Source organism: Cervus elaphus, chromosome 31 (genome assembly GCF_910594005.1).
Source record: "Cervus elaphus chromosome 31, mCerEla1.1, whole genome shotgun sequence".
NCBI lineage: Eukaryota > Metazoa > Chordata > Mammalia > Artiodactyla > Cervidae > Cervus > Cervus elaphus.
Window position 1 is genome coordinate 45,529,093 of NC_057845.1, and position 12,146 is coordinate 45,541,238.

At 37.4% G+C, this 12,146-nt stretch overlaps 1 protein-coding gene across 1 annotated transcript in view; it reads left to right on the forward strand.

Moving 5' to 3' along the window:
- Positions 1 to 12,146, forward strand: part of ZPLD1 (zona pellucida like domain containing 1) — a 405,680-nt gene that overhangs the window by 236,745 nt on the left and 156,789 nt on the right. The gene's annotated exons all lie outside the window — the stretch shown is intronic.

A 12,146-nucleotide genomic window follows, 5' to 3' on the forward strand; every position in this document is an offset into this window, starting at 1 on the left:
ATCTATTGATAGGTTCTGAGGTTTGCTGTTGTAAATAATGCTTGAGTGCTGTATCTTGGTTATTGTAAATAATTCTGTAATGAACACAGGGATGCATGTATCTTTTCCAATTACTGTTTTCAGTTCATTTCAGTTCGGTCACTCAGTCATGTCACACTCTTTGTAAGTTTTCTTCAGATAAATACCTAGGGGTGAAATTGCTGGATCCTATGTTAGTTCTGTTTTTAAACTTTTTTGAGAAATCTGCATGCTGTTTTTCATAATGGCTGTGCCGCTTTACATTACCACTTAGAGTTCACAATGGTTCCCTTTCCACACATCCTTGCCTACACATGGTTTTTTCTTATCTGTTTGATATAGCCACTCTGACAGGGGTGAGTTAATATCTCATGGTTGTGATTTGCATTTCCCTGATGATTGGTGATATTAAGCATCTTTTCATATGCCTGTTGGTCATCTGTATGATTTCTTGGAAACATATTCAGGTCCTCTATTTTGTAATTGGGTTGTTTATCTATTTGATTTTGAGTTGTAAGAGTTCTTTGTATATTTTGGATAATGATATACCCTTGTTAGGCATAGCATTTACGAATACCTTCTCCCATTCATTTAGCAGCCTTTCTTGTATTGTTGATAGTTTTCTTGGTTTGTGCAAAACCTTTATAGTTTGATGTAGTACCATTTATTTACTTTTGCTTCTGGTTCCCTTGTCTAGGGAAGACAAATCCAAAAAAATATTGCTAAGATCTATATCAAAGAGTGCACTTCCTCTGGTTTCAGATATTACATTTAAGTCTTTAATCCATTTTAAGATTTTCTTATATATGGTATGAGAAAGTGGTCCAGTTTTATTCTTTTCCATGTAGCTGTTGAGTTTCCCCAACCCATTTATTAAAGAAAGTGTCTTTTTCCCATTGGAAGTTCTTACTTTCTTTGTCATAGATTAATTGACCCTGTAGCTGTGGGTCCATTTCTGGGCTGTCTGTTCTGTTCCATTGATCTGTATATCAGTTTTGTGCCAGTACTATATTGTTTTGATTACTGTAACTTTGCAGAATAGTTTAAAATCAGGGAGCATGATTCCTCTGGTTTTGTTCTTCCTTCTTAATATTGTTTTGGTTATTCAGGCTCGGGGCTTCCCTGGTGGTTCAGAAGGTAAAGCATCTGCCTGCAACGCGGGAGACCCAGGTTCAATCCCAGGGTAGGGAAGATCCCCTGGAGAAGGCAATGGCACCCCACTCCAGTACTCTTGCCTGGAAAATCCCATGGATGGAGGAGCCTGGTAAGCTATAGTCTATGGGGTCACAAAGAGTCGGACACAACTGAGAGACTTCACTGTATTCAGGTTCTTTTGTGTTTCCTTATTTACTGTTCTTTGTTATAGATCTACCATTGGTATTTTGATGAGGGTTGCATTGAATCTGTAGATTGCCTTGGCTAATATTATTGTTTTAACAATATTCTTCCAATTCATGAGCACATGAATCTTTCTATCTGTGTTCTCTTTAGTTTTTTCATGGGTGCCTTATAGTTTTCTAAGTATAGGTGTTTCTTAGTTAGATTTATTCCCAGGTATTTTATTATTTTTGACGTGATTGTGAATGGGATTATTTTCTTAATTTCTCTTTCTATAGTTCATTGTTAGAATATAGAAACTCAACAAACTTATGTATATTAATTTTGTATCTTGTAATTTTACTGAATTAATTGATGAGTTCTAGTAGTTTTTTTGGTTGTGTCTTTAGGATTCTCTTTGTATAGTATTATGACATCTGCAGTGACAGTTTTTACTTCTTTCTTTCCAATTTGGATTCTTTTTATTTCCTTTTTTGTCTGATTGTTATAGCTAAGACTTCTAGAACTATGCTGAATAAAAGCTGAAACTGTTGGCATCTTTGTCTTGTTCCTGATCTTAGAGGAAATGCTTTCACCTTTTCAACATTGAGTATGATGTTAGCTATTGTTTGTCATATGTAGCCTTTATTCTGTTAAGGTATAATCCCTTTATACCCATTTTGTTGAGAGTTTTAATCATAAATAAATGTTGGATGTTGTCAAAAGCTTTTTCTGCATGTATCAAGATAATCATATGGGGCCCACACTTGGTAAAAACTTCTGCTATTGCCCTCTTAAAATTCTCTGTAATTTTATCTTTGAAACTGTGTTTTGTAAATGAGGTCTAAGGAGATAATGCAGCACAGGCATGAGGAGAGTGTAACAAATAACAAAAGGAGATTAAAGAAAATAAAAACAATGCATTTCTAAGCAGAATATTCTGATATAGTTTTCTTCCCAATCATGACTGCTAGTGGCTTTGTCTTCATAGACTGAGGCATAGTTCAGAGGATGTTTTAAAATTATGTTACTGCTGGTTTCCCCAAATTTTTGTGTCCTCACTATTTTGTTGGCATTACTGTTCTAAGGTTTGTAAAGCAATGCTTCATGTATTTTTTGCCACTCATCATTCACTTTATACAAGTGTTGCCATGTTGAAAACAAGCTGGCCATTTTTTCAGAGAAAAATATTTGTCTATTCCTAGACATTTTTATTAAAAAAACTAAGATCATGGCATCTGGCTATGATAAACCTAAACAGTGTGTTGAAAAACAGAGACATTACTCTGCTGACAAAGGTCCATATAGTCAAGACTATGGTCTTCCCAGTGATCACATATGGTTGTGAGAGTTAGACTGTAAAGAAGACAGAGCTGATGACTTCAAACTGTGGTGTTGTAGAAGACTCCTGAAAGCTCCTTGGACAGCAAGGAGATAAAAACAGTCAATCTTAGGGGAAGTCCACCCTGAATACTCATTGGAAGGACTGATGCTGAAGCTGAAGCTCCAGGATTTTGATGTGAACAGCCGACTCATTGGAAAAGTTCCTGGTGCTTGGAAATATTGAAGGCAGAAGGAGAAGAGTGTGTCAGAGGATGAGATGGCTGGATGGCATCACCCTTGCAATGGACATGAACTTGGGCAAACTTCGGGAGATGGAGGAGGGGCAGGGAGGCCTGGCGTACTGCAGTCTGTGGGGTCTCAGGGAGTCAGACACCACTGGGTGACTGAAAAACAACAGACATTTTTAAATCAAACTTTATGATTTTAAATTATAAAAACACATTTATTATAGAAATGAAAACAAAAATATATCAAAAGTTGAAAAGTCATATTATTACTCTTTTTTACCACATAATTCTGCTTCCTAGAAGGAATCACAAATAATCGTTCAGTATCCGTCCCATGTACATCTCATCTGGTCCATAACTGGATTTTGTGTTCTCAAGAATATATAGCAACTCTCCTTCCATATCAATATATTTACTTGAGAGTAAAAGATTTAATATATTAACCCTATTTTATGTATGCATTATAGTTTTTAAAGCCAACCCCAAATTGATTATTTCTAAACTTTCAAAGTGAAATTTTTAAAATGTAAATAACAATGCAATGAACATATTTTTTACATTTATCATTATAATAAACTTTAATGACATACAATATCATAAAGGACAAGAGGATCTGAAATGGATATATTTTGTTGTGAATTATTAGGTATATTATGACAGCCATCCGCCCTTATTGTGCAGCCTGTCAGGAATAGCATCTCTTCTCATCTACTAGTTGAGAATTACTGCTTCAGGCTAATCACCAGATCTGAAAACAAAGGTTCTGTTGAATTGTTCTTAATGCTAAGGATAATAATGATCATGATAATCATGATTTTACTTGGTTTGTTGCAAATGCAAGTCAATAAAAGTTGGCGCCTGCTTCCCCCTTTCTTGATTTGGTGCCTCGGGACAAAAGATCAAAGTCTGCAGAGTTGCCTTAGCAATAGTCAATGAACAGTAGGAAAAGCTTAGTTTTCCGTGCCTAAGGCTTCATAACTTTTACTAAGAAGTAAGATCATAAGGATTGCAGCCAAAAGGTGTTCTTCCTTATAACTCCTGGACGGCTTCAGATTCCTCACACGTTGAAGCTCTCGTTAAGGCAGTTCTTGTGATGTTTGCCTAGGAGAGGATTGACAGTTATTTTGATTAACCAGAGTTGACAGTTTGGACTTTGGCTTTTGTGATGGTGTTGCTTTAACGTACAGTACAGTATCTTTCAGATGTTACCTGCATTCACTCATTTGTAGACTACAGGTCTATCCATAGCTCTGCCTTTCCTTTGACCATCAACCTACCTTCTCTTTTCCTATCTTGTACTGAGTCATTATCTCTGGTCTTACTTGGTATCAAGGGACCCAAGGAGACTTTTGTTCTGTGTAGGTAGTCAGGATGCCTTTTCTGATATCAGTTTGAAACCTCAATAACTTTGCAAGCTTTCCACCCTCCCCTATACATCAATCTGGGTGAGAGATTCTGTCTTCTTTCCTATTGTGCTAAGGGGTTCTATCTTCTTTCTGATTTTATTTTTAGGTTCTCTCTAGAGAACATGATTGGTTTCAAATAAAAACAGAACCAGACTTAGGTAAGGAAATATTCTGTTGCTAGAAGGAGGAAAGGGAATACTGTAATAGGAAAGGTAGAATATTGCAACAGGGAGAATGTTTGGACTCTAAGCTCTGCAAGCATCTCAAAGATTAGTCAGATTTAGTCAGAAAAGGCTTTGTTTTTAGAGGAAGGAGTAAACAATGCTAAAAATGGGGTGAGGGAGAGTTGCTGTGAAAAGACAGGAGATTAGAGAATGTTTTTACCCTGAAGTTAGCGTACTCTCAGAAGGAGCTATTAAGAAAGAGCTCTGTGATAGCTCAGGTGAGGGTAGATAAAAAGCCAATGACTGGAGGATGAAGATTTATTTATTTATTTATTTTAAAACATTGTTTTATTGAAGTATAGTTGATTTACAGTGTTTTGTAAATTTTTGCTGCACAGAAAAGTGATTCAGTTTAACATACGTTGACTTAAAAATACACACAGCCTAAAAGTTAAAAGTTACATTTTATTCTGTGGGAAGTTTTAGGACTTCAAGCTTGGGAGACAGCATCTCAAGTAACTCTGAGAGAACTGCTCCAAGGAGGTAGGGGGAAGATCCAGTTTATATAGAAGATTTGCAACAAAAGGCAGGTAATGTGAAAATCAAAAGATTATTGTTAATTAAAGAAAATCATTAACCTCAGGAATGCAGGTGACACCACTCTAATGACAGAAAGCAAAGAGAAACTAAAGAGCCTTTTGATGAGGGTAAAAGAAGAGAGTGAAAAAGCTGGCTTAAAACTCAGTATTTGAAAAACTAAGATCAAGGCCTCTGGTCCCATCACTTCATAGCAAATAGAAGGGGAAAAAGTAGAAACAGCAGATTTGCTTTTCTTGGGCTCTAAAATCACTGTGGACAGTGACTGCAGCCATGAAATTAGAAGATCCTTGCTTCTTAGAAGGAATGCTATGACAAATCTAGACAGCATATTAAAAAGCAAAGACATCACTTTGCCAGCAAAGGTCCATCTAGTCAAAGCTATGGTTTTTCCAGTAGTCAAGTATGGATGTGAAAGTTGGACCATAAAGAAAGCTGAGTGCCAAAAAAATTCATGCCTTTTAACTGTGGTATTGAAGAAGACTCTTGAGAGTCCTTTGGACAGCAAGGAGATCAAATCAGTCAATCTTAAAGGAAATTGACCCCAAATTTTCATTGGAAGGTCTGATGCTGAAGCTGAAGCACCAATAGTTTGGCCACTTGATGAGAAGAACTGATTCCATTGGAAAAGACCCTGATGCTGGGAAATATAGAAGGCAGGAGGATTAGGGGCTGACAGAGGATGAGATGGTTTGGATGGCATCACTGACTCCACCGACATGAGTTTGTCCAAGCTCTGGGAACTGGTGATGGACAGGGAAGCCTGGCGTGCTGCAGTCCATGGGGTTGCAAACAGTCAGACATGACTGAGTGACTGAGCTGAACTGAATGGCTGAGTGGTATTCCACTGTATACACATACAACATCTTTTTGCTTTTCATTTGTGTGTGTGCCTGTGTGTGTAAAATATCTTTATCCATTCATCTGTTGATGGGCATTTAAGTTGCTGCTATGTCTTGGCTATTGTGAATAGTGCCACTATGAATATATGGGTACATGTATCTTTTTGAATTATGTTTTTTTCTGGATATATGCCCAGGAATGAGATTGCTGGATCATATAGCCACTCTGTTTTTAGGTTTTCTTTGACTGAACTGTGTGGCATGAAAGATATTACTTCTCCAACCAGGAATTGAACCCACATCCTGTGCAGTGGACGCAAGGACTCTTAACTACAGGACCACCAGGGAAGTCCCTATTTTTAGTTTTTATACTGTTCTCCATAATGGCTGCACCAATTTACATTCCCACCAACAGCATAGAGGGCTTTCCTGGTGACTCAGATGGTTAAGAATCTGCCTGCAATTCAGGAGACCCTGATTTGATCCCTTGGTCAGGAAGATTCCCCTGGAGAAGGGAATGGCAACCCACTCCAGTACTGTTGCCTAGAAAATCCCATGTACAGAGGACTCTGGCAGGTGACAATCCATGGGATTCAGACATGACAGAGTGACTGAGCATGCATGCATGCTCAGCAGTGTAGGAGGGTTATTTTTCTCTACAGACTCTCCAGCATTTGTTATGTATAGATTTTTTAAAAAGTTTTTTTTTTATGTGGACCATTTTAAAAGTCTTCATTCAGTTTGTTATAACATCGCTTCTATCTGATGTTTTGGCTTTTTGACTGCAAGGCGTGTGGGACCTCAGCTCCTGGACCAGTGATCAAACTCTTACCTCTTGCGCTGGAAGTCAAAGTCTTAACCACTGGACCACTGGGGAAGACCCTATAGACTTTTAAATGATGGCCATTCTAACAGTGTGAGGTGGTACCACACGGTAGTTTTGATTTGCATTTCTCTAATAATTAGTGACACTGTACATCTTTTCATGTGCTTGTTAGCCATCTGTATGTCTTCTTTGGAGAAATATCTATTTAGGTCTTTTGCCTATTTTTGACTAGGTTGTTTGTTTTTGTTATTGAGTTGCATGAGCTGTTTTTATATTTTGGAAATTCAGCCCTTGTTAATCACATCATTTGCAAATATTTTTTTCCCAGTCCAGAGGCTGTCTTTTTGGTTTGTTTAAGGTTTCATTTGCTGTACAAATCTTGTAAGTTTGATTAGGTCCCGTTTGTTTGATTTTGCTTTTACTTTTATTACCTTGGGAGACTAAGAAAACACTGGTATGATTTATGTCAGAGATTGTTTTGCCTATGCGCTCTTCTGAAAGTTTTGTGGTGTCTCGTCTTATATTTTACTCTTTAAGCCATTTTGAGTTTATCTTTGTGTCTGGTGTGAAGGTTTCTTCTAACTTCACTGATTTATATGCAGGCTGTTCAACTTTTCCAACACCACTTGCTGAAGAAACTGTCTGTTTTCTCTTGTATATTCTTGTGGAGGATGAAAATTTAATCAATATTTGGTTAACAAGCATTTTGTTCTGAATTATCAGTGGGAATAAATAGTCAGCTAGTTATTTAGGAGGCAAAGAATGGGAATTTGAAGCGTCTGTGTTTTGTCTTGTTATAGATAGAGGAGAGGGGCATCTGTGAGCCAGATCTGAGCCAGATCTAAGCCATATGGGGATGTGTGTTACTTTGCAATAAGACATTTTCTGGAACAGTAAAAGTGGAAGAATTTTTTAAACTCTTGCTGTTTTCCAAGACCACGGGACTTAGACAAAATTTGGCATTATCATCAGCCATCCTCATTGCTTGTTCCTTTTCAGAAATGTGCTTTTTCAGAAACTTTTCAGAAATGTGCTTTTTGATTCCTCATGCCTGTATTTTAGACCCACAGGGTTTGTCTTCATCTCTCTCAGCTCTTGTCTTGCATAACTTTTTTCCATTAAAATGTCTATTGCCATTATTTAAAAATATTTTAACTTATAATTCACTTATATAAGAATATGGAAGAATAAAACTAAAATATGAAAAAATATCTCGTGTTGTTGTTCTGTGATGTTAAACATTTTCATTAAACAAAGCATGCATTTTATCAGTTCCCTGAACTCCAGTGTTGTTGTGCAGTTGTTGAGTCATGTCTGACACTTTGTAGCCCCAAGATCTGCAGCATGCCAGGCTTCCCTGTCCTTTACCATCTCCCAGAACTTGCTTAACTCACGTCCAATGAGTCGGTGAGGCCATCCAACCATCTTATCCTCTGTCATCCCCTTCTCCTGCCTTCAGTCTTTCCCAGCATCAGGGTCTTTTCTAATGGGTTGGCTCTTTGTATCAGGTGACCAAAATATTGGAACCTCAGCTTCAGTCCTTCCAATGAATATTCAGGACTGATTTCCTTTAGGTTTAACTGTTTTGATCTCCATGCTATCCAAGGGACTCTCCAAAGTCTTCTCCAACACCACAGTTCAAAAGTATCAATTCTTCTGCACTCAGCCTTCTTTATGGTCCAACTCCTACATCCATACATGACTACTGGAAACACCATAGCTTTGAATATATGGACCTTTGTTGGCAAAGTAATGTCTCTGCTCTTTAATATGCTGTCTAGGTTGTCATAGCTTTTCTTCCAAGGAGCAAGCGTCTTTTAATTTCATGACTGCAGTCACTATGTGCAGTGAAGCTCCACGAGTAACTCTAAGTAAAAGTTCATCTGCATCCTATAAGGGTATAAGGACTTTTCCTTCTTCCATGTTTAGACTCTGCTTACCTTTGCATTGGCTTCATTTAACCAAAGGATGAAAATGTTGGCCATTATCAGTCCAACCCTGCAGTCCACCTGATGAAAACTACATATTTTTTTCTAGCTAAATTCTGAGCCTTGATCTTATTATCCCCAATTGAGCCATGGTTTGAACCCAGATAATCACAATGGTGTGATCACTCACCTACAGCCAGACATCCTGGAATGCGAAGTCAAGTGAGCCTTAGGAAGAATCACTATGAACAAAGCTAGTGGAGGTGATGAAATTCCAGTTGAGCTGTTTTAAATCCTAAAAGATGATGCTGTGAAAGTGCTGCACTCAGTATGCCAGCAAATTTGGAAAACTCAGCAGTGGCCACAGGACTGGAAAAAGTCAGTTTCATTCCAATGATGAAGAAAGGCAATGTCAAGGACTGCTCAAACTACCCCACACTTACACTCATCTCACACGCTAGTGAAGTAATGCTCAAAATTCTCCAAGCCAAGCTTCAACAGTATGTGAACCATTAACATCCAGATGTTCATGCTGGATTTAGAAAAGGCAGAAGAACCAGAGATCAAATTGCCAGCATCTGTTGGATCATCAAAAAGCCAGTGAGTTCCAGAAAAACATCTAGTTCTGCTTTATTGATTATGCCAAAGCCTTTGACTGTGTGGATCACAACAAACTGTGGAAAATTCTTGAAGAGATGGGAATACCAGACCACCTGACCTGCCTTCTGAGATATCTGTATGCAGGTCAGGAAGCAACAGTTAGAACTGGCGTGGAACAACAGACTGGTTCCAAATTGGGAAAGGGGTACGTCAAGGCTGTAAATTGTCACCCTGCTTATTTAACTTATATGCAGAGTACTTCTTCACTTTCTGCCATTAAGTCATACTAAAATAAGTCTGTGTTTTAGCTTCTAATTTCCTTAACTGTTTCATTATTATTCATCCTTGACTAGACAGAATAATTTATTGTAATTTTACCTGTAATCCATCTTTTGATATCAGCATTTCATTTTGGTCCTGAAAGTTTGTTTAAAAAGGCTTTTGAGTTTGATTCCTATATGTTTTAATCCTTTATCACATGTTCTAAATGGTCAACTGTGTTTATGAGGATTTCTTACAGTCCAAGCAATAAAACTATCATGAAGTTCTAGAAAACCAGACCCAAAAAGGTGGTTCCCATTGCCTCAACTTGTTGGACTTAGGCCTGAAAAAAATTAAGACTTCGTGTCCTCATCTGTGTACTCATTCTGTCACTAATTCTCCTTTCTTATACCTCTGCTCTCTGCATGATTTCTCCTGTTTAAAGTCTTGGGATAGTTAAAGATTTCAATATGGTAGATTCAGTAGATATGCCTTCCTTAGTCTGCAAGGACAGGTTTGTAGTTTCACTGTGTCCTCAACAGGGAGATACCTGGACCTCTATTAACAAATTAAACTAGATTTGATTAGTTTAGATTTAAGAGAAAATATCTTTTCATTTGAATTGAAACAATTGAAGTTAATGAGGTGAAAAAATATTTAAGTTCAGCATTTATCTTTCTGCATCTATTAAAATCAGGATTAAAAAAAAATGCCGTGTTTCTACTGAGGAAACCAGATCTGAAAGAGACACGTGCACCCCAATGTTCATCGCAGCACTGTTTATAATAGCCAGGACATGGAAGCAACCTAGATGCCCATCAGTAGATGAATGGATAAGGAAGCTGTGGTACATATACACCATGGAATATTATTCAGCCGTCAAAAAGAATTCATTTGAATCAGTCCTAATGAGATGGATGAAACTGGAGCCCATTATACAGAGTGAAGTAAGCCAGAAAGATAAAGAACATTACAGCATACTAACACATATATATGGAATTTAGAAAGATGGTAACGATAACCCTATATGCAAAACAGAAAAAGAGACACAGAAATACAGAACAGACTTTTGAACTCTGTGGGAGAAGGTGAGGGTGGGATGTTTCAAAAGAACAGCATGTATACTATCTATGGTGAAACAGATCACCAGCCCAGGTGGGATGCATGAGACAAGTGCTCCGGCCTGGTGCACTGGGAAGACCCAGAGGAATCGGGTGGAGAGGGAGATGGGAGGGGGGATCGGGATGGGGAATAAGTGTAAATCTATGGCTGATTCATATCAATGTATGACAAAACCCACTGAAATGTTGTGAAGCAATTAGCCTCCAACTAATAAAAAAATTAAAAAAAAAAAAATAAAAATAAAAAAAAAAAAAAAAGGGAAAAAAAAAAAAAAGAACAGCATGTATACTATCTATGGTGAAACAGATCACCAGCCCAGGTGGGATGCATGAGACAAGTGCTCGGGCCTGGTGCACTGGGAAGACCCAGAGGAATCGGGTGGAGAGGGAGGTGGGAGGGGGGATCGGGATGGGGAATACGTGTAAATCTATGGCTGATTCATATCAATGTATGACAAAACCCACTGAAATGTTGTGAAGTAATTAGCCTCCAACTAATAAAAAAATAAAAAAATGCCGTGTTTCTAAGAACCAGAAAAAGAACATTTACTGCCTTTTAGGGAATATTGACATATCTGTAGAAAAAATTATTACAGAATTTGGTGCAGTTAAATTATGTATTAAAAGATGAAAATATAAATCCTGGATCTGTATCAAACCCTGGTGTCAGATCAGTGGGGGCCATTATGTTGGAATTGGATTTCAAAGAATATTGCATCCATGGGATGGGGAGTGGCTGTCTTTTAGTGGGTTACATTTATGAGGCTCTATAGAAATTGACAATATATACTGTTTAATTTCACTGCTGAGGATAAACCCTAAGTGAAAAATCTGAATCACCCACCAAACCTCCAAAAACCACCACAACTAACAAATTGTGGAAACAATTTGTTAACGAAACAGCTAACAAATTTGAGGAAAAACCACAAATTCCTCAAATTTCAGGAACATTTATAGTAGCATTAATTAAAAAAAAAAAACCTGGAAATAATGTCAGTAGTCAAAAAAAGGGAAGGGTTAGATGAAGTATTATATCATCACTGAGAGAATATATAATGAGATATTTGTAATAAGCTAGAGGGAAAACTTGTGCTGCAGTATTAGATATAAAAAACAGTGCAATTTTTTATATATAAAACAGCTCAAAAAAAAAAACAAAACAGCTCAGCTGACATACACAGACAAAATAGATCAGAAAGAAACTGACAAACACTTATCAGTGATTATATCTGGTGATTTTAATTTTTTTTCCTTTCAGTTTTATATGCTTGGTTTTTGAAAGGTGAACAAGTATTATTTTTACCATCAGAAAAAGTGAAATAAACTTTTGTGTAAACATCTCAGGTTAGCAGTGATGATTTATACTCTCACAGTGGTTGCTTGTGATAGCCTCTTGGTGTGGAGTCTTCCTGTCTGAAAGTATTTCTTGTGTTCTTTAGACCCTTTGATCCAATTCACTTTGAAAGCAGCATGGTCATGTAAGCCAGGGTTTGCA